Raw genomic sequence first — 18,743 nt, 5'->3', positions numbered from 1 at the left:
TATAGCTACTTGAAACATGTCAGGTGACGACCCGCCAGGTAAATATATGCGTAAGTGCGAGGTGAATTTTTTATATATTTTTGTTTGTTTCTTAATTTTCTGTCTATTTTTCCTTCTAATACACTAAATTTACCACTTAATATCATTGCAATGTGGGAGGAGCTTATATCAGAGGTGGGCAGAGCTTGCATGATGATGCAACAACCAGTTGCCGATGACATCAGTCTGATCACCACTGACAAGATGTCTTATATTGATGCTATTATTACTAATATCTTTTTTCTGCTTATATAATTTATTCAGTAATGATAGTATGCATAATATAACTTGAATAAACACATAAGAAAGCCAGCCAAAATAATATTATTTGCATATTATACCCGGAGAGTGGTGGCTGACCTTGATGAAAGGATTACATTAGATCATCCCTATAAGAGATAGGTTTTCTATGTTACCACTGGTAGCACTACAGAAAATGGAGTACTATACATGGAAAACAATAAGAAATCACTTATATTGCATAAAAATGCCCAAAGCAGCGCGATTTTCGTGATTTTTTTTTTAATTTCTTGACGTAATTAGCTAGTCCGCGCGTTTACCCGAATATCTAGAAACTAGGATTTTCGTCTATTGCTTCTTACTGCACCATTATTAATGATTGTATTGAAATGATTTTCACAGACAATATAAAACAAAGTGTGTTTGACTATTTGAAGGTGCGTTTTTTGGAATATCTCAAATATTTTTGATTTTGTGGGGGATAAAAGGCAGATATTTTTGTGAATGCCAAAAAAGCCTATCAAATGTATTTTTTTTTATTCAAATTCAAATTCAAATTCAAAGTTTATTCTCTATAAGGATTACAATGCTGAGTTTACAAAATTTGGTTATTGTGTGGTTTACATGTAGTAAAATAATAATTACAGAGTGTGCCACTAGAACACCTAGCATGGCTAGGCATTTCGGGCAGACTTAAATTAAATCTTAAGTTTAAAATATTACAAAATTATGAGGTAAGTTGGTATTATGGCTAAGTGACTAAATACTAGTTTGTGAGTTTAGCAATGTGAATGCTTTTGTTTTGGCACTATACATAGTTTCAGTATTGGAGTATCACAGGCCAACTTATGACTAGTTAAGATTCATTATTTTGAGACTGAGATTGATACAGTGGACCCCCGCATACCGTACGCATCACGTAACGTTCAATCCGCATACCGCTCGCTTTTATCGCAAAAATTTTGCCTCGTATACCGCTCAAAAACCCGCTCACCACTCTTCATCCGAGACGCATCCAATGTGCGCCCTTAGCCAGCCTCACATGTGCCGCTGGTGGCATTGTTTACCAGCCAGCCTCCGCGGTAACATCCAAGCATACAATCGGAACATTTCGTATTATTACAGTGTTTTTGGTGATTTTATCTGCAAAATAAGTGACCATGGGCCCCAAGAAAGCTTCTAGTGCCAACCCTACAGCAATAAGGGTGAGAATTACTATAGAGATGAAGAAAAAGATCATTGATAAGTATGAAAGTGGAGTGCGTGTCTCCGAGCTGGCCAGGTTGTATAATAAACCCCAATCAACCATCGCTACTATTGGTGGTACAGCTGCTGCTGCTGCTGTACCACCGTCAGCTGCTGCTGTAGTACCGTCTGCTGCTGCTGTAGCATCGTCTGCTGCTGCTGTAGCACTGTCAGCTGCTGCTGCTGCTGTACCACCATCAGCTGCTGCTGTAGTACCATCTGCTGCTGTAGCACTGTCAGCTGCTGCTGCTGCTGCTGTAGCACCGTTGTTGGTGTGGCTTATTGAGAATACCAAGAAACAATTAACCCCAGAGGATTTGCCACCCAGGATAACCCAAAAAAGTCAGTGTCATCGAAGACTGTCTAACTTATTTCCATTGGGGTCCTTAATCTTGTCTCCCAGGATGCAACCCGCACCAGTCGACTAACACCCAGGTGAACAGGGAAAAATGCCTGGAACTAGTGCTCATATTGGTGAATTTAAAGCCAGCAAAGGTTGGTTTGAGAGATTTAAGAATTGTAGTGGCATACACAGTGTGATAAGGCCTGTTCTGGAATAAAATGCCAAACAGGACCTACAGTACTCAGGAGGAAAAGGCACTCCCAGGACACAGTGTCTCATCAGTCATTGCTGCATCTTCAATAAAGGTAAGTGTCATTTATTCTTCATTTAGTAGAGTAGTACATGCACAATATATATTGTGCATGTACTACTCTACTATTGTGCATGTATCCTTCTCTTTGTGTGTAGGAAAATGTATATTTCATGTGGTAAAAATTTTTTTTTCATACTTTTGGGTGTCTTGCACTGATTAATTTGATTTCCATTATTTCTTATGGGGAAAATTCATTCGCATACCGATCATTTCGCATAACAATGAGCCCTCTTGCACGGATTAAAGTCGCTATGCGGGGGTCCACTGTATTTCTGTTTATGGTCAAATGGGTGAGTGAGTGTAAGTGTTAACCACCAGGTGGTATTCGTGTAATTAGTTGACAGGGTGTATCAGGGAGATAAGATGTTTTCTGATGGTAGTTTTGAAGGTGATGAATGTGTCTGCAGTTTTAGAATTTTCAGGTAGGGTGTTCCAGATTTTAGGGCCTTTGACATACATTGAATTTTTGTAAAGGTTTAGTCGGACACGAGGAATGTCATAGAGATGTTTGTGTCTGGTGTTGTGCCTGTGGGTTCTGTCGCAACTATCAAGAAAGCGTTTTAGGTCAAGGTTAATATTGGAATTTAAGGTCCTGTAGATGTAGATTGCACAGTAGTAAGTGTGGATGTACTGAACAGGGAGTAAGTTTAGATCTATGAAGAGTGGGGGGGGTGTGTTGCCAGGGATGGGATTTAGTGATTATTCTTACTGCGGCTTTTTGTTGGGTTATTATTGGCTTTAGGTGTGTTGCTGCAGTTGAACCCCAAGCACAGATAGCATAGGTGAGGTATGGATATATAAGTGAATGGTATAGTGTGAGAAGGGCAGTTTGCGGCACGTAGTATCGTATCTTGGAGAGGATCCCAACTGTTTTGGATACTTTTTTGGTTTTATTATTTTTTAATTTTATTATCACACCGGCCGATTCCCACCAAGGCAGGGTGGCCCGAAAAAGAAAAACTTTCACCATCATTCACTCCATCACTGTCTTGCCAGAAGGGTGCTTTACACTACAGTTTTTAAACTGCAACATTAACACCCCTCCTTCAGAGTGCAGGCACTGTACTTCCCATCTCCAGGACTCAAGTCCGGCCTGCCGGTTTCCCTGAATCCCTTCATAAATGTTACTTTGCTCACACTCCAACAGCACGTCAAGTATTAAAAACCATTTGTCTCCATTCACTCCTATCAAACACGCTCACGCATGCCTGCTGGAAGTCCAAGCCCCTCGCACACAAAACCTCCTTTACCCCCTCCCTCCAACCCTTCCTAGGCCGACCCCTACCCCGCCTTCCTTCCACTACAGACTGATACACTCTTGAAGTCATTCTGTTTCGCTCCATTCTCTCTACATGTCCGAACCACCTCAACAACCCTTCCTCAGCCCTCTGGACAACAGTTTTGGTAATCCCGCACCTCCTCCTAACTTCAAAACTACGAATTCTCTGCATTATATTCACACCACACATTGCCCTCAGACATGACATCTCCACTGCCTCCAGCCTTCTCCTCGCTGCAACATTCATCACCCACGCTTCACACCCATATAAGAGCGTTGGTAAAACTATACTCTCATACATTCCCCTCTTTGCCTCCAAGGACAAAGTTCTTTGTCTCCACAGACTCCTAAGTGCACCACTCACTCTTTTTCCCTCATCAATTCTATGATTCACCTCATCTTTCATAGACCCATCCGCTGACACGTCCACTCCCAAATATCTGAATACGTTCACCTCCTCCATACTCTCTCCCTCCAATCTGATATTCAATCTTTCATCACCTAATCTTTTTGTTATCCTCATAACCTTACTCTTTCCTGTATTCACCTTTAATTTTCTTCTTTTGCACACCCTACCAAATTCATCCACCAATCTCTGCAACTTCTCTTCAGAATCTCCCAAGAGCACAGTGTCATCAGCAAAGAGCAGCTGTGACAACTCCCACTTTGTGTGTGATTCTTTATCTTTTAACTCCACGCCTCTTGCCAAGACCCTCGCATTTACTTCTCTTACAACCCCATCTATAAATATATTAAACAACCACGGTGACATCACACATCCTTGTCTAAGGCCTACTTTTACTGGGAAAAAATTTCCCTCTTTCCTACATACTCTAACTTGAGCCTCACTATCCTCGTAAAAACTCTTCACTGCTTTCAGTAACCTACCTCCTACACCATACACTTGCAACATCTGCCACATTGCCCCCCTATCCACCCTGTCATACGCCTTTTCCAAATCCATAAATGCCACAAAGACCTCTTTAGCCTTATCTAAATACTGTTCACTTATATGTTTCACTGTAAACACCTGGTCCACACACCCCCTACCTTTCCTAAAGCCTCCTTGTTCATCTGCTATCCTATTCTCCGTCTTACTCTTAATTCTTTCAATTATAACTCTACCATACACTTTACCAGGTACACTCAACAGACTTATCCCCCTATAATTTTTGCACTCTCTTTTATCCCCTTTGCCTTTATACAAAGGAACTATGCATGCTCTCTGCCAATCCCTAGGTACCTTACCCTCTTCCATACATTTATTAAATAATTGCACCAACCACTCCAAAACTATATCCCCACCTGCTTTTAACATTTCTATCTTTATCCCATCAATCCCGGCTGCCTTACCCCCTTTCATTTTACCTACTGCCTCACGAACTTCCCCCACACTCACAACTGGCTCTTCCTCACTCCTACAAGATGTTATTCCTCCTTGCCCTATACACGAAATCACAGCTTCCCTATCTTCATCAACATTTAACAATTCCTCAAAATATTCCTTCCATCTTCCCAATACCTCTAACTCTCCATTTAATAACTCTCCTCTCCTATTTTTAACTGACAAATCCATTTGTTCTCTAGGCTTTCTTAACTTGTTAATCTCATTCCAAAACTTTTTCTTATTTTCAACAAAATTTGTTGATAACATCTCACCCACTCTCTCATTTGCTCTCTTTTTACATTGCTTCACCACTCTCTTAACTTCTCTCTTTTTCTCCATATACTCTTCCCTCCTTGCATCACTTCTACTTTGTAAAAACTTCTCATATGCTAACTTTTTCTCCCTTACTACTCTCTTTACATCATCATTCCACCAATCGCTCCTCTTCCCTCCTGCACCCACTTTCCTGTAACCACAAACTTCTGCTGAACACTCTAACACTACATTTTTAAACCTACCCCATACCTCTTCGACCCCATTGCCTATGCTCTCATTAGCCCATCTATCCTCCAATAGCTGTTTATATCTTACCCTAACTGCCTCCTCTTTTAGTTTATAAACCTTCACCTCTCTCTTCCCTGATGCTTCTATTCTCCTTGTATCCCATCTACCTTTTACTCTCAGTGTAGCTACAACTAGAAAGTGATCTGATATATCTGTGGCCCCTCTATAAACATGTACATCCTGAAGTCTACTCAACAGTCTTTTATCTACCAATACATAATCCAACAAACTACTGTCATTTCGCCCTACATCATATCGTGTATACTTATTTATCCTCTTTTTCTTAAAATATGTATTACCTATAACTAAACCCCTTTCTATACAAAGTTCAATCAAAGGGCTCCCATTATCATTTACACCTGGCACCCCAAACTTACCTACCACACCCTCTCTAAAAGTTTCTCCTACTTTAGCATTCAAGTCCCCTACCACAATTACTCTCTCACTTGGTTCAAAGGCTCCTATACATTCACTTAACATCTCCCAAAATCTCTCTCTCTCCTCTGCATTCCTCTCTTCTCCAGGTGCATACACGCTTATTATGACCCACTTCTCGCATCCAACCTTTACTTTAATCCACATAATTCTTGAATTTACACATTCATATTCTCTTTTCTCCTTCCATAACTGATCATTTAACATTACTGCTACCCCTTCCTTTGCTCTAACTCTCTCAGATACTCCAGATTTAATCCCATTTATTTCCCCCCACTGAAACTCTCCTACCCCCTTCAGCTTTGTTTCACTTAGGGCCAGGACATCCAACTTCTTTTCATTCATAACATCAGCAATCATCTGTTTCTTGTCATCCGCACTACATCCACGCACATTTAAGCAACCCAGTTTTATAAAGTTTTTCTTCTTCTCTTTTTTAGTAATTGTATACAGGTGAAGGGGTTACTAGCTCATTGCTCCCGGCATTTTAGTCGCCTCATACGACACGCATGGCTTACGGAGGAAAGATTCTTTTCCACTTCCCCATGGACAATAGAAGAAATAAAAAAGAACAAGAGCTATTTAGAAAAAGGAGAAAAACCTAGATGTATGTATATATATATATGCATGTGCGTGTCTGTGAAGTGTGACCAAAGTGTAAGTAGGAGTAGCAAGATATCCCTGTTATCTTAGCGTGTTTATGAGACAGAAAAAGAAACCAGCAATCCTACCATCATGCAAAACAGTTACAGGTTTTTGTTTCACAGTCATCTGGCAGGACGGTAGTACTTCCCTGGGTGGTTGCTGTCTACCAACCTACTACCTGGTTATGTGTTGGATATGGGTGCTGAAGTTCAGGTTGTTGTCGAGGTATAGGCCTAGGAATTTGCCCTCATTATGCCTGGCAATTAGAGTGTTGTCGATCTTAATGTTAATTTGTGCATCTCCTGCTCTGCTACCAAACATAATGTAGTAGGTTTTGTCAGTGTTAAGCGTAAGTTTATTGGCTGTCATCCAAGTCAATATTTTGATCAGCTCCTCGTTAACAATGGTGTTGAGGGTGGCAAGATTAGGGTGAGAGATGACGTAAGTCGTGTCGTCAGCAAAGAGAATGGGGTTCAGGTGTTGAGATACGTTTGGAAGATCATTGATGTATATGAGGAAGAGCAGGGGACCATGATAATAAGATATATTAGATAATAAGATATATTAGATGAAATAGATACACCAAAAGGTCGTGTTAGACGTATTCTAACAGTTGGGATTGTTGGAAGTGCCACTCCTAGTGCCAATTTGTCACGTCATGCTGCCATATGTCAAAATCAGTAAATATTTTTTTATCTGTTGTTTGTTGGCCAATCATACTGAAACTTTGTCACATTCATTTGCATATGCACTTCTAAACATACACCAAAAATAAAAGAAATCGGGTGAAAAATAAAGAAGGTGTCATCAGAGGTTGAGACACCAGTAGCTTTCTTTTATGCCTAACAACATTTTATTACATGTAAATTACACTATCTGTGTACTGCATAACAATAAATAAAGTTTTGAATCTGAATTTATATACAGCCTCTCCACACTTAGCGACGTACTCAATTACCGACGCCTCAGACTTATGATGGGTTCCCTGACCAGTGTCCATATCTAAATAATGTATATTAGAGCTGTTTTCCTCTATTCTGCTTATTACAATATACAATACACTACTGTATAAACACTTAAAAATATACCAGAAATGTTATGAATGTTGCAAAGGTGGCATTAAAGCAAAATCGAAGATGGTTGACACAAACCCACTACAGTTATAGTATGCTCCTCACTTAGCGATGAATTCGTTTACCAATGTGGTCTTAGGAACAGAACTCCATCGTTAACCCTTTCACTGTCAGTGTCGTATTAGGACAGCTTACAAGCCAGTGTTGGTTCCGTATTAATATGCCAAAAATTCTAAAGGCTTAAAAACTAGCAGGAGAAAGCTGGTAGACCTACATGTGAGAGAATGGGTCTGCATAGTCTGTGTGCACAGCATAAAAAAAATCCTGCAGCATGCAGTGCATAATGAGAAAAAAAATCGGTGTTTTTGGTTTAAAACGCTAACTTTGAGGTGTATTTTCGTATGGTATTTATGGTTGTATTCTCATTTTCTTGGTCTCATTTGATAAAATGGAAGACATACTATAGAAACTGAGATGATTTTGATTAGTTTCACGATGAACAGTACCTTGAAATTGAGTTCAAAGTAGCGGAAATGTTCGATTTTTGCCAATGTTCAAGAGTAAACAAATGATGTCACCATCCAATACGTGTCCAACTGGCAAGTCTCATATACAATCATGAATGGGATGACATTATTTATACAATTATTACAATAATGCACTAGTCTGCTTAACAGTAAATCTTCTATTTTTTGTGTGAATAAAAATTCAAAATGGAAAGCAAGAGTAATATAAGAGAGGCTTGGAGCCATGATTAATAAACAGAGAAAATTTATTTTAGTGCCAGGAATGTCTGAATTGTTTATTCTGGATCCTATTTTGAAATTTGCATGAAAATGACCAAATTGCCAATTTCTGACAACTTTATTTGGTAATTTAAATCGGTAAATGGGCGGTTTCTTGTACTCAATCGATAGAACAAATGGAGTTCCAGTGAAATAGCTGTGAGTTTGGTTGACTGGAACAATGGAATTGGCCAAAAATAGGGCTGAAACCACTAACTTCGTGAGAGTGTAACTCCGTAAGTTTTCCATCAAATTTCGTACTTTTGGTGTCATTACCATCGGGAAAAGATTCTCTATCATTTCATAAGATTTTTTTTTTTTTTTTTTAATTCTTCAACACTGAGAGCAAGTTTGTGAGCAGGAGTCTTGACAGTGAAAGGGTTAAGTGAGGAGAGACTGTATTGGGAATAAGTAGAGTAAAAGAATTCGTTATAAATTTTATTCCACTAGGTCATTGGTATTCATTGCGTGGCTCGCGAGCCACCAGCGGCTTGCGAGCCACTATTAATAGCAAGATATGCAGGCTAATATTACCATGTCTAATTTTTCTCATTTACTATATTGCACTAGCAGCTCAGTACTACTTAATTTAGTTGAGTTACGCTAACTTGCAGTAGCTGCGGCTCTCTCAATCAATGTGTTTAACCGAAGTGGCTCTCTTGCAAAAATTAGTGAATAACACTGCACTAAGTACAAAACTGATATTTAACTCACTGATCTATTCCAGAGTCCCTCTATGACCTCTTGTGCATCATTACACAAAAAATTACCTAAAAATAAAGAAAATGTATAATTAACAGTAGAAATTTTCATTTTATGCATCAACATATTATTTTTTTTTTTTATTATCACACTGGCCGATTCCCACCAAGGCAGGGTGGCCCGAAAAAGAAAAACTTTCACCATCATTCACTCCATCACTGTCTTGCCAGAAGGGTGCTTTACACTACAGTTTTTAAACTGCAACATTAACACCCCTCCTTCAGAGTGCAGGCACTGTACTTCCCATCTCCAGGACTCAAGTCCGGCCTGCCGGTTTCCCTGAATCCCTTCATAAATGTTACTTTGCTCACACTCCAACAGCACGTCAAGTATTAAAAACCATTTGTCTCCATTCACTCCTATCAAACACGCTCACGCATGCCTGTTGGAAGTCCAAGCCCCTCGCACACAAAACCTCCTTTACCCCCTCCCTCCAACCCTTCCTAGGCCGACCCCTACTCCGCCTTCCTTCCACTACAGACTGATACACTCTTGAAGTCATTCTGTTTCGCTCCATTCTCTCTACATGTCCGAACCACCTCAACAACCCTTCCTCAGCCCTCTGGACAACAGTTTTGGTAATCCTCCTAACTTCCAAACTACGAATTCTCTGCATTATATTCACACCACACATTGCCCTCAGACATGACATCTCCACTGCCTCCAGCCTTCTCCTCGCTGCAACATTCATCACCCACGCTTCACACCCATATAAGAGCGTTGGTAAAACTATACTCTCATACATTCCCCTCTTTGCCTCCAAGGACAAAGTTCTTTGTCTCCACAGAATCCTAAGTGCACCACTCACTCTTTTTCCCTCATCAATTCTATGATTCACCTCATCTTTCATAGACCCATCCGCTGACACGTCCACTCCCAAATATCTGAATACGTTCACCTCCTCCATACTCTCTCCCTCCAATCTGATATTCAATCTTTTATCACCTAATCTTTTTGTTATCCTCATAACCTTACTCTTTCCTGTATTCACCTTTAATTTTCTTCTTTTGCACACCCTACCAAATTCATCCACCAATCTCTGCAGCTTCTCTTCAGAATCTCCCAAGAGCACAGTGTCATCAGCAAAGAGCAGCTGTGACAACTCCCACTTTGTGTGTGATTCTTTATCTTTTAACTCCACGCCTCTTGCCAAGACCCTTGCATTTACTTCTCTTACAACCCCATCTATAAATATATTAAACAACCATGGTGACATCACACATCCTTGTCTAAGGCCTACTTTTACTGGGAAAAAATTTCCCTCTTTCCTACATACTCTAACTTGAGCCTCACTATCCTCGTAAAAACTCTTCACTGCTTTCAGTAACCTACCTCCTACACCATACACTTGCAACATCTGCCACATTGCCCCCCTATCCACCCTGTCATACGCCTTTTCCAAATCCATAAATGCCACAAAGACCTCTTTAGCCTTATCTAAATACTGTTCACTTATATGTTTCACTGTAAACACCTGGTCCACACACCCCCTACCTTTCCTAAAGCCTCCTTGTTCATCTGCTATCCTATTCTCCGTCTTACTCTTAATTCTTTCACTTATAACTCTACCATACACTTTACCAGGTACACTCAACAGACTTATCCCCCTATAATTTTTGCACTCTCTTTTATCCCCTTTGCCTTTATACAAAGGAACTATGCATGCTCTCTGCCAATCCCTAGGTACCTTACCCTCTTCCATACATTTATTAAATAATTGCACCAACCACTCCAAAACTATATCCCCACCTGCTTTTAACATTTCTATCTTTATCCCATCAATCCCGGCTGCCTTACCCCCTTTCATTTTACCTACTGCCTCACGAACTTCCCCCACACTCACAACTGGCTCTTCCTCACTCCTACAAGATGTTATTCCTCCTTGCCCTATACACGAAATCACAGCTTCCCTATCTTCGTCAACATTTAACAATTCCTCAAAATATTCCCTCCATCTTCCCAATACCTCTAACTCTCCATTTAATAACTCTCCTCTCCTATTTTTAACTGACAAATCCATTTGTTCTCTAATCTTTCTTAACTTGTTAATCTCACTCCAAAACTTTTTCTTATTTTCAACAAAATTTGTTGATAACATCTCACCCACTCTCTCATTTGCTCTCTTTTTACATTGCTTCACCACTCTCTTAACCTCTCTCTTTTTCTCCATATACTCTTCCCTCCTTGCATCACTTCTACTTTGTAAAAACTTCTCATATGCTAACTTTTTCTCCCTTACTACTCTCTTTACATCATCATTCCACCAATCGCTCCTCTTCCCTCCTGCACCCACTTTCCTGTAACCACAAACTTCTGCTGAACACTCTAACACTACATTTTTAAACCTACCCCATACCTCTTTGACCCCATTGCCTATGCTCTCATTAGCCCATCTATCCTCCAATAGCTGTTTATATCTTACCCTAACTGCCTCCTCTTTTAGTTTATAAACCTTCACCTCTCTCTTCCCTGATGCTTCTATTCTCCTTGTATCCCATCTACCTTTTACTCTCAGTGTAGCTACAACTAGAAAGTGATCTGATATATCTGTGGCCCCTCTATAAACATGTACATCCTGAAGTCTACTCAACAGTCTTTTATCTACCAATACATAATCCAACAAAATACTGTCATTTCGCCCTACATCATATCGTGTATACTTATTTATCCTCTTTTTCTTAAAATATGTATTACCTATAACTAAACCCCTTTCTATACAAAGTTCAATCAAAGGGCTCCCATTATCATTTACACCTGGCACCCCAAACTTACCTACCACACCCTCTCTAAAAGTTTCTCCTACTTTAGCATTCAGGTCCCCTACCACAATTACTCTCTCACTTGGTTCAAAGGCTCCTATACATTCACTTAACATCTCCCAAAATCTCTCTCTCTCTCCTCTGCATTCCTCTCTTCTCCAGGTGCATACACGCTTATTATGACCCACTTCTCGCATCCAACCTTTACTTTAATCCACATAATTCTTGAATTTACACATTCATATTCTCTTTTCTCCTTCCATAACTGATCATTTAACATTACTGCTACCCCTTCCTTTGCTCTAACTCTCTCAGATACTCCAGATTTAATCCCATTTATTTCCCCCCACTGAAACTCTCCTACCCCCTTCAGCTTTGTTTCGCTTAGAGCCAGGACATCCAACTTCTTTTCATTCATAACATCAGCAATCATCTGTTTCTTGTCATCCGCACTACATCCACGCACATTTAAGCATCCCAGTTTTATAAAGTTTTTCTTCTTCTCTTTTTTAGTAAATGTATACAGGAGAAGGGGTTACTAGCCCATTGCTCCCGGCATTTTAGTCGCCTCATACGACACGCATGGCTTACGGAGGAAAGATTCTTTTCCACTTCCCCATGGACAACATATTGTGTTTTTAATATATCGGTGTTTAACTTTTCCAAAGTTAACAAGTCACATGAAAAAGACCGAGCATAAGGTTTTTAAAATGCATTCATAATGTCTATTTAGGGATTTTACTTGCCTGGGAAGGCTAGTAGCTGACTCAGCTGGGGTATGTGTGATGGCATCTGGTTTAATACAGCCAAAGTTACAGTGTCTTATAAACTAACAACAATTAATACTCCCACACTAATTTAATACAATACAAAAGAATTTTTGTTGCATTTATGGCTTAGGAGGAGACATATTGATAGAATGGATAAGGGACCAATGTGGCAGATGCAGAAAGTGTATGGAATAGGTAGTACATTATTGAAAGCAGTTAAGTGTTTCTATGAGGATAGTAAGGCTCAGGTTAGGGTATGTAGGAAAGAGGGATTTTATTTTCCAGTAAAAGCAGGCATGAGGCAGAGATGCATGATTTCACCATGGTTGCTTAATAGATGGAACTGCAAAAGAAGTGAATGAAAGGGTGTTGGGGAAAGGTGCAGGATTGGAAGATAACAACTCCAACACAAAGTGAAAATTGTCACAGTTGCTTTTTGCTGATGACACAGTGCTTTTGGGAGATTCTGAAGAGAAGTTGCAGAGGTTGGTGGATGAGTTTGGTAGGGTATGTAAAAGAAGGAAATTAAAAGTGAACACAGCTCCCTCACTACCACCACCACCCAGGGAACAACAACCTCCCTCACCACCACCACCCAGGGAACAACAACCTCCCTCACTACCACCACCACCCAGGGAACAACAACCTCAACATTTTTTTGGACTCATTTGATAGAATGGAAGATATATTACAGAAACAGACATGATTTTGATTGCTTTCATGATGAAAAGTACCTTGAAATTGAGCTCAAAGTAGAGGAAATGTTTGATTTTTGCCGATGTTCAGTGAACTTTGTGTAAGTCAAGTTGGTTAATTTTGTTAAGTGTATTCTAACCTAACCACTCTGTAATTCGGCAAACTCAGTAATCCGGCACACTACAGGTCCCAATGATGCCAGATTTGCGATGGAGGACCTATACCTGGCTTGGGCTTGCAATATATGACTTTTGGTAAATATTTTTTTTTTTCTCAGTTGTTTGTTGGGCTATCTCATTGAAACTTGGGCAATGTATGATGGAAAGATGCTTCTTGGTGTACAACAAAAATAAAAAAGATGGACGACAAATAAGGGAGTTCACTTCTCAGCCATTAGCCGCCTCTTTGCAGTATATTTTCGTATGGTTTTTATGGTTGTATTCTCATTTTTTTGGACTCATTTGATAGAATGGAAGATATATTATGGAAATAGACATGATTTTGATTGCTTTCATGACGAACTTTGTGTAAGTCAAGTTGGTTAATTTTATTAAGTGTATTCTAACCTAACCACTCTGTAATTCGGCAAACTCAGTAATCCGGCACACTACAGGTCCCAATGATTCCGGATTTATGATGGAGGACCTGTACTCAACACTCAATATTTAACATTACCAATAATTCTCCCAATTATTTAAATCTTAAAAATTCAAGACAACATATAGCAAATTGATCATCTTTTGTTATACATTGTAATGTGACAAATTTACCCAACTATAATGCTTCAGTATCAATATGTTCAAATTTCATTGTTTCAAATACTTAATTGTACTTCATACTGCAAATTGTTGACTGTAATTTTTAACACTGAACTTTTCATTGCTTGTTAATTTTAAGTTAATTTTAAGCCTGCCCATAATGCTCTGCATACAATGGGCTTTTGGCATGTACACCCAACTACTATAATTCGTTGTATAACTATGTATCATGTTTAGTTAGTTTAATATGTTTATTATGCACCCCATACCCATCCTGTGGGCGGTAGTCAAAAGATTACAGAGGTACATAATTGGTCCAGGGACTGGACTCCAAAGTTTTGATAGCTGAGCAAGTTACAGAGGTAATGAACTCACAATTTACAAAGGTAATGAACTCACAATTTACAAAGGTAATGAACTCACAATTTACAAAGGTAATGAACTCCAGGTAAGTCTGGTCACAATCATGACAAGTTACAAAGGTATTTACAGATTACAGAGGTACGTAATGGGTCCAGGGACTGGGCCCCCAAAGTTTTGATAGCTGAACTAGGTACAAAGGTAATGAGCTCACAAGTTACAAAGGTAATGAATTCTGTAGAATGGTTACTTACGTTTATACTTTGGCTACAATCATGAACAAATTATAGAGTAATGAGCAATTCACACTTCCACACCCGGTCACAACTGTAATGAGTTATTGGTGCAAATATTGATTGTTGAGTCACACACACACACACACACACACACACACACACACACACTTTAGTTTAATATCTTTATGCACCCCATACCCATCCTGTGGGCGGTAGTCAAAAGATTACAAAGGTACATAATGGGTCCGGTGACTGGACCCCAAAGTTATGATAGCTGAACTAGTTACAAAGGTAATGAACTCCAGGTAGATCTGGTCACTAATCATGGCAAGCTACAGAGGTAATGAATCAGCTTCACTCCTATACATGGTTACAGTCATGAACAAATTACAAAGTAATGAACCACTGATACGTCCACACCTGGTCACAATTGTAATGAGTTATAAATACAAATATTAAGTGGATCATGTCCAAATAAAATATATGAATGAATATGAATATGAATGAATGATGGGGATCTGATCCTAAGACTACGTTGGTAAACAAATTTGTCGCTAAGTGAGGAGCATACTATAATGGTAGTGGGTTGGTGTCAACCATCTTTGATATTGTTTTAATATCACCTTTGCACCATTTGTAAAGTAAAAGGACACAAGTGCATCTAATGTGACATTTTTATAGTGGCAACGTTTCGCTCTCCAGGAGCTTTGTCAAGCCGTTACAGCTTGACAAAGCTCCTGGAGAGCGAAACGTTACCACAATAAAAATATCACATTAGTTACACTTGTGTCCTTTTACTTTACATATTGTCGGTAATTCTACCAACTTTATTACAATATGCACCATTTATAACATTTGTAGCATATTTTTAAATGTTTATACAGTACAGTGGAACCTCGATTTTCATTTGCCCTGGTTTTCGTCTGCCCTGGTTTTCGTCAAATTCGGTTTTCGACGACTTTTCATCAAAATCTGACCCTAGTTTTTGTTCATCACCTTGGTTTTCATTGGTCCGCCGCACTGAATGTGTCCGCCTGCCTGTGCCCATACAAAGCATCTCACGCATTCTGAGTCAGACTGGCTTTGTTTCTCATTGAGTGAGCATTACCCTGCACGATCATCCAAAACATTTTGTAATAATCCATTGTTTTTTGTGCTTGTTTATCGAGTGTGACTGCTAAATAAGCCACCATGGGGCCAAAGAAAGTTCCGAGTTCCAGCCCTTTGATAAAGAAGGCGAGAAACACGATAGAATTCAAGAACTCATAGCAAAGTTTTGTGGAGAAATTTCACCTTAACAAAGCTGTTGCAAGTCATGTCTGCAACATGTTCAATGACAATGCCCTGTCCCACTTTATGCAAATCTTAAAGAGACGCCAGAAACAGACCTCTCTGGACAGATTTTTTGTGCGACAGGGTCCAGTGCCAGTAAAAGACAAAGAAGGGAAGTAACCGTGGATAGGGACTTGATACCTGAAGTCCTTATGAAGCAGAATTCCCCTTCCAACCAATAACGTTTCCTCCTCCCTCTCCCCTCCTCGCATCTTCCATGCACCAACAAGAGTCTTCAATAAAGGTAAAAGTGATATTAAATGTTCATTTATCCATTTCATTAGTCCTTTACATTTATTTCTCATTGTTTTCTTTGTGTAAAACTACAAGAATCACTGACAACACAAATGCATCATTACTAGACCATATCTGGACAAACACTATATCCTCATTAAAAGCAGGCATAATCACTGATAACACCACTGACCACTATCTTTCTCATAACCAACTTACGTAAACTGCCCAAAGACACACTTAGGATCATCTTCCGACTACATGACTAGTCACATGTTAATACTTTTTTACAAAAAAAACCAAACCTCCATAACATGCATTGCCCAATAAAAAATAAGCAGATTTGTGGGTGAAGGATGTGTTGTGGGTGAAGGATGTGTTGTGGGTGAAGGATGTATTGTGGGTGAAGGATGAGTTGTGGGTGAAGGATGTGTTGTGGGTGAAGGATGTGTTGTGGGTGAAGGATGTGTTGTGGGTGAAGGATGTGTTGTGGGTGAAGGATGTGTTGTGGGTGAAGGATGTGTTGTGGGTGAAGGATGTGTTGTGGGTGAAGGATGTGTTGTGGGTGAAGGATGTGTTAACATAAGAACATAAGAACGAAGGAACACTGCAGAAGGCCTACTGGCCCATGCGAGGCAGGTCCAAGTCCCTACCGGCTTAAGCCAATGCACCCAACCTAGTCAGGTCAGGTCACATTGACTTAAGGGAGGAACACGGCAACCGACCTGTTAGCACAAGCTATCAGGTCCAACTCACACCCACCCACATCTACTCATGTATTTATCCAACCTATTTTTAAAGCTACACAACGTTCTGGCCTCTATAACGGTACTTGGGAGTTTGTTCCACTCATCCACAACTCTATTACCAAACCAGTACTTTCCTATATCCCTCCTGAATCTGAATTTTTCCAACTTAAAACCATTGCTGCGAGTCCTGTCTAGGCTAGATATTTTCAGCACACTATTTACATCCCCTTTATTTATTCCTGTCTTCCACTTATAAACCTCAATCATATCCCCCCTAATTCTACGTCTTTCTAGAGAGTGCAGTTTCAGGGCCCTTAGTCTATCCTCATAGGGAAGGTTTCTGATACATGGGATCATCTTTGTCATCCTCCTTTGTACATTTTCCAGAGAATTTATATCCATTCTGTAATACGGTGACCAAAACTGTGCAGCATAATCTAAATGAGGCCTAACCAAGGATGTATAGAGTTGAAGAACAACCTGAGGACTCCTATTATTTATGCTTCTTGATATGAAGCCAAGGATTCTATTAGCTTTATTGCGAACACTTATGCACTGTTGTCTTGGTTTCAGATTACTGCTAACCAGAACTCCTAAATCTTTTTCGCAATCCGTAATATTAAGATCTACATTATTTAGTTTATATGTGGCATGGTTATTGTCCTGTCCAACATTTAGAACTTTGCATTTGTCTATATTAAACTGCATCTGCCACTTCTCTGACCACTGCATCAGTCTATTCAAATCTTCCTGGAGTGCTCGAATGTCCTCGTCAGAATGAATTCGACGGCCTATTTTGGTGTCATCGGCAAACTTGCCGATGTCGCTCTTTATGCCCTCATCTATGTCGTTTATGTAGATTGTGAACAGCAGGGGGCCCAACACTGACCCCTGTGGAACACCGCTCGTGACGCTTCCCCACTCTGATTTCTCCCCATTTATGCAAACTCTCTGCTGCCTATTTGTCAACCATGCCTCTATCCAGGAAAAAATTTCTCCTCCTATTCCATGTGCTTTAATTTTCCTCAATAGTCTCTGATGTGGGACCCTGTCAAAAGCCTTACTGAAGTCCATATACACAATATCATATTCATTACCATGATCTACCTCCTCAAATACCTTAGTGAAAAAAGTTAATAAATTCGTAAGGCAGGAACGCCCCTTTGTAAAACCATGCTGAGATTCGTTGATTAATTTATGCTTTTCAAGGTGGCTACGAACTGCCTCGGCAATTATTGATTCCATAAATTTTCCCACTATGGAGGTTAGGCTTATTGGTCTATAGTTCGAAGCTAAGGACCTGTCACCTGTTTTGAAAATAGGTATCACATTTGCCATTTTCCACTTATCTGGCACCATGCCAGTTTGTAGTGATATGTTGAAAAGATTAGCCAAAGGTGTGCTAAGCTCCTCTTTACATTCCTTTAGAACCCTTGCATACAGTTCATCAGGGCCTGGGGATTTGTTAGGTTTTAATTTATCTATTTGCCTAAGGACCATGTCACTTGTGACCCTAATAGTGCACAGTTTATTATCGTCCTGTTCTACATAATTTATCATTACTGGAATATCGCTGGTATCCTCCTGTGTAAAAACTGAGAGGAAGTATGTGTTAAAAATTCTACACATTTCCTTATCACTGTCAGTGAGCTGACCCGAGGAACTTTTGAGTGGGCCTATCTTGTCCCTGATCTTACTTCTGTATACCTGAAAGAATCCTTTTGGGTTAGTCTTCGATT

General features: G+C 39.7%; 1 protein-coding gene across 2 annotated transcripts in view; it reads right to left on the bottom strand.

Moving 5' to 3' along the window:
- The window catches only part of LOC128699919 (uncharacterized), a 42,911-nt gene that overhangs the window by 9,846 nt on the left and 14,322 nt on the right, over window positions 1-18,743 (bottom strand). Inside the window, exon 2 of one of the 2 annotated variants that reach the window (XM_070102478.1) lies at window positions 9,063-9,118. The exons of the other annotated variant lie outside the window; for it this stretch is intronic. The gene's annotated coding sequence lies outside the window, so the exon portion shown is untranslated. The remainder of the gene's footprint in view (window positions 1-9,062; window positions 9,119-18,743) is intronic. 2 annotated transcript variants of the gene reach the window in all.

The sequence above is a fragment of the Cherax quadricarinatus genome, chromosome 81 (assembly GCF_038502225.1).
Source record: "Cherax quadricarinatus isolate ZL_2023a chromosome 81, ASM3850222v1, whole genome shotgun sequence".
NCBI lineage: Eukaryota > Metazoa > Arthropoda > Malacostraca > Decapoda > Parastacidae > Cherax > Cherax quadricarinatus.
The sequence above is the reverse complement of the archived record's forward strand: the minus strand, read 5'-3'. Positions and strand labels throughout refer to the sequence as shown.